Consider the following 5,470-nt stretch of genomic DNA (forward strand, 5'->3'; position numbering starts at 1 on the left):
TAGTTTTTCCTTAATATACTTTTTGTTATAGTAAAATATCATATGGATGATATTGTTGAAGGCAATAAGCAATTATAAATGAATGATGTAAAATGCATTCAGATTTCTTAGTACCTCAAATTTCTTAGAAACTAAAGGCAAGAAGATTAAGAAGATCAACTCTGTTGGGTTCCATCCCTGTTGTTCCCCAGCAGATGAGGCAAATGTCCATGTGGGATTGTAGACCCTAGTCTCCAGACACTTGTTCAGGAAGTTACATGCTTCAGCAAATAGTAGAGCTACCACATTGGGTTTATTTTCCTAGAGCATGTGGGTGTTCATTATAATTACCATGAATTACCTTCACATTTATAAAAATAGTTTTAAATTTGAGCATCTGAAAAGTCAATAAATATTTCATCCTATATATAGAATAAGATTTTTCTTAATCCAAAGTTAGTTCAGGCTGACCTAGAAAAAAGTGCCTCTATAATCAGTAATAGATTCTATTACGCTACTACAATCTCTTTGCCAGTTTGAAAGGAAAGAAACGCAACTACAAATCCCGGTAACCGAAATCTCCTTGGTTCAGGCATAGTATCTGATGAAGCACCTCTAACCTCCTCCTCTCTCTGAATTTCCCAAGGCTATCTGGGCTGTTTGATTTTTGCATCTCACCAAAAAGCTTTACAGCAGCGCAAAAACATTGTTCAACTTCATGAACCAAGGGTCCAAAGTACTGCAAAGACATACTGGAAAGATCAGGGAGGAAGCATGCCAAACCAGACCTGCTCAGGCTGAACCTCTTCACCAAAACCACCCTACTGTCTCTGCATCCACTCTGCAGTGCCAGCACCAGGGGCAGGTGAAAGCCCAGCAGCTTCCCATGCTTAGTCATTCTGGCAGCTGGCACAGGAAGAGCAACAATGGGCCTTTGGGAAGGTGCTTGCCCAAATGGAACTTTATTTGAGCAGTTCAGTGTTAAAGGAAATATGATTTGTGAAGGCAAAGAAAAATGAAGCCATAAATTGTGATTTATTTCCTCTGAATTAGTACCAACATGCTCTAACTTCAGAGTTTTCTTACCCTCATAGTGTGTCAGGTTCATCCTGTATTCTATACCTTAGCATGGGCTTAGAATGGAAGCTCCTTTCATTTTCCCAGACCAAATATTGTGTCCAGAATTAAGCAGTCTAACATTTTTGTCATAGCACAGAAATCAGAACTGAGAAATTTCTAGGCTAAGTCTACTTAGCTCAGGAAGCCTATAGGCTACTCTGACCTTTCAATATTTCCTCTGAACATTCTTATTAACCAGAGAAATTTGCGTGATTCACAGCATCTAGTGTTTGCAGAACATCTTGTGTTTGCAGAGCATTCAGAGTTTGTAGAACACCTTGTGTTTGCAGAGCACCTAGTGTGTGCTGACTCTGGACTCCCAGCTCTAGACTGTGGGCTGGGGGTGAGGAGGACTACTCACCACACTACAGCCCGCACAGTCAGGACCGTTCTCGCAGGTTCTGCGGCGAGCTTGAATGCCACCTCCACACTGCGCTGTGCACCGTTCCCAGGGACCCCAGCCTGTCCAGAACATGTGTGGGGGGCACGGCAGATGCTCACTGCAGTATCTGTAATGAGAAAACCAAGAGGAAAAAGCAAGGGTTTAGTGGAACGTGAGGCCACAGGCTTTCCACTCTCTGGCCCTGCAAGGGATGTTGAACCCATGGGCATGCTCCACGTGAGGGGCGTTTCGTGTTCTGGTGGTCACCCAGGAAGGATGCAGATGTGGCGCTGCCCATGCTGTGTGTGCACAGACAATGGGATGCGTGGGAGACAACGAGGAAAACGCTGGACTCACAAGGCAGGATGGATATTCCCGTGCAACCAATTAAAGGAGAAACAAACAAAAACCCCTTCAAACAGACACCCAAACGGAGGAACATATAGAAAAACATTTCATATAGAACATGGATGTTCTAAACATGCAAATTAAAAACTAAAGTAGGATTAAAATATTAAACCAAGGGAAAAAGTGCTCCCTCTGTTTGTGTATAGGCATACACACACACATATATTTTATAAAATATTTTACAAAATACATATATATTTCTATAATTTAAAAAAATGTAAACAATGATTTTTTTGAAGTAAGTCCCTCCTATATATTATTTGGGTTCTTATGTTTTATATTTAAAAAAATTTTAAATAAACGTCTCAGAATGCTGTCAGACAACTTTTGAAAAAAGTCCGACAAATATCCAAAAGAACTGAATTCCTACCTTTGAATAATGATCCTACTTTTAAATTTTTGAACATTCTTCTATGTATACTCTTGTATTTCCAGTTTTTAGTTATATATCTAAAGTCTTGTTTATCCTTATAATTAGGCATTCTCTGCACTCTTTGGTATAACAAATCTAAAATGCATTTCAAACTAAAATTTCTATGTGAAGTATTGTGAAATATAAAAGAAAAAAGAAAAAAACATTGTTCTCCAGTTCACTGCCTCTAGGGTTGAATAGGTTCATCTGAATATAGTAAAATTCAGTGAAACACATTCAGTGATCTAAAGGTCTATTTAAATTTAATAGTTTGTGTACTAAGTCTACTAGGAACAGACTTCTAGGGAACAGTAGGACACCCTTTTCTCCCTTTTCCTTCCCAGATTATCCTCCTTTAGAAATGAGGCAAAGGTTCCTGTCTTCTAAGCTAAGTCAGTCACCTTTAATGTCATCATTGCCAATTATGGCTTAACACTGCAGGACACTATGCAAAGGGAATTGCAAAGATCTCTTCCTGACCACAGATGTACATAACTCAAGATGAACACAAGGAAAAGGACAAAATCCCAGGATGTGCAGGACAGAAAACATTATGTAGCATGGTAATACCATTTCATTGTGTACATACAAAGGAAATGCATCTTCAGAGTAGAATAAGGGAAAATGATAGCTAGTAACTACAAAAAGTAATTTAGGGTGTATAGTTTCCTGACAGTCAATCCAGGGAAGTGACAACTTCTTTTCCTTCAAAGCAGAAAAACTTCCTGATAAAAGGTAGAATGTAATGTCAAATTGAAAGTTATCAACAAGGTGAGGCATCTTGAGCATCAGGTGATGTTTTAAAGAAAAATGAAAGGTAGCAGTGGTATGAGTGAAGTGAAAAATGTTATTTAGGAGAAGAGAGAAAGAAAGGAAATGATAAATAAACTAGGATAACTGGTTTTTATGGTATAGTGAGGATGAGCTTGAACTTTATTTTTAAGAAATTGAGAAGGTTCCACAAAGCTCCAGGGACAAAATAGCACTGTCAGAGTAAACAGTGAAGGCTCATCTCCAGGAGTTGGTACATCATGTCCTGGTGTCCAAGAGCCCCGAGATTTCAGGAGCTGACCATTTCAGTGTAGGGTCTGAGCCCTCAGATGGACGAGGCCACCAGCTGGAAGAGCTTATGGAGCAAACATAAGCCAGTCTTTGATGTGGAACTTTCAGACTGAATCAGGAGACTAGAAACAAATGCCAAACACCAAATAGCAAGATTGCAATTTAACTGTGTGTTGACATAACCAAAATCGGGACTGTGTTGAAGCTGGAATCAGGGTGAACCAATGAATGGAGACCAAGGAAACGATGTTCAAGAATGTTGGTATTCCTGCTCACGTTAAGTATGAATGGCTTTGGCAATGGAGTGTGTCTGCTGAGGCTTATATGTACAAGTAGAGGAGACATTACCACAATCAAAGTGAGAGATAACAAATACCTAGACAAATGTGATGGTTGTCATATGAGAGAGAAAGACTTAGGGCATATATTTTATACAGGGTTTGGTAAAAACAGAAATAAGATTTGTCACCTGTGTTAATATATTGAGTAAAACAAATCAAGAAAAAGGAGTAATGTCAAAAATCAAGGTCTCATCTTGGAGGAGGGAGGGAGGCATTCTTAGTTTCAGAGAAAGATTGTTTAATATGTCATGGTTGAAGTTCTTCTAGAAAGCCAGGAAATCGATCTGGCAAATAGATACTGTATAATACGAGTGCATTTCTGTAAACACTTAAATATAGAAATAACCTATGTATATTGTTTAGCTATCTTTCTTTTCTCTCATCTTATATTTCTAAGATAAAAGAGAAACGTTACACTTCCTTCTCAAGATAACTTATTCTTCCCTTACCCCAAGCCCCCATGCCTAAGACCTTTAGACATTCGTATTTTCCTCTGTATCCTCATGTACTAAGGAAGAGGGAAGTTTTTTTCTAGTTAAGAGAGAGTAGTGTCTGGAGAGAAGTTTGGAAGCCAGGTTATAAAAAAAGCCAAAATAAAATTAAAGATACAATTGATTGAAAGAATTTGACCTTAGGAGGTATATGCAAATGTGCATGCAGAGTTAGAATAAGTAAAACTTAGCAACTACTCAGTAAATATTAACATATGTGTTGGTGCATGGAGTATTCCAGGAGGAAACTGGGACTTATTTCGAGAATATGTTTTCAAGTCAGAAATGCTGACCGAACTCTCAGTGTTTAATTCCAAATATCCCTATGTAATTTCTCTCACTGTAAGTAGAATAGGAAATAGAAAATAACCGACTCACCATCATTTAAAAGGTATAAGATGCCTAGATTCTATGACATTAATTTCAGCTTCAATAAAATAAGGGGTAAGGAGGGCAAAGAATAATCTTTCTTTAAAATGCTCATAAAATTCTTGACTTTTAATAAACACAGGGCAGCTGAGCTACCATTTTCCCCATAGAAAAATAAACCACAGGGCACAAGTACCTTCTTACTGCCCACAGCAGGACATCTCTGAAAACACTAGACATTTTCTCATAGTTAAAAAAGAACGCCAAAATGAAACAAAACACAAACTGCAAAATAACTCTGAAAGGGGCATGTAGCACGGAGTTTTCAGGAAGTATTATTATCTATTAGGCTGCATTTCAAGCTTATTAAAAATCGCCTTTCTTTTTTTTTCCTCTTCCTCCTTTAAGTTCCTTTTTCCTTCAAGCCACCATTCTGCAGGAGTCCTCTAAAATAAGCCATAGAAGGATCTGTTAAAATGCCACCGTCTGAAATTGCAGGATGTCTAGCAAGGAGGTCAGAAGGGACATAGAAATTGCTAGATTAGCTCTGTCCCTTTGTATCAGGATTTTCACTCAAGAACCCAACCTAGAAGGGACTGCTCAGAGGCAAAACCCTTACAAGCCCTCAACCCTGGATTCTCCACAACTGTGAGAAAGCAGTTTCCCTCAGACCTCCTCTCCCCCGACCCCAAATGACTTGTGTTCCTGAGAGAGTGGTCTCAAGTTACTCTTGATCATAAACAATAGTGGGAATGGGAAGTTATTTACTTTAGAGACTTTGAAGCTGCTTGTTTTGGATTTTTTTTAATTTGTTTAATAGACAAATATCTACACATTGGATAAGTTTTTGGGATTTTAGTCCTGCAGTCTTCTGCACGCTATTGACTTTTACCAATTTTTTGAATTT

The sequence above is a fragment of the Physeter macrocephalus genome, chromosome 8 (assembly GCF_002837175.3).
Source record: "Physeter macrocephalus isolate SW-GA chromosome 8, ASM283717v5, whole genome shotgun sequence".
Lineage (NCBI taxonomy): Eukaryota > Metazoa > Chordata > Mammalia > Artiodactyla > Physeteridae > Physeter > Physeter macrocephalus.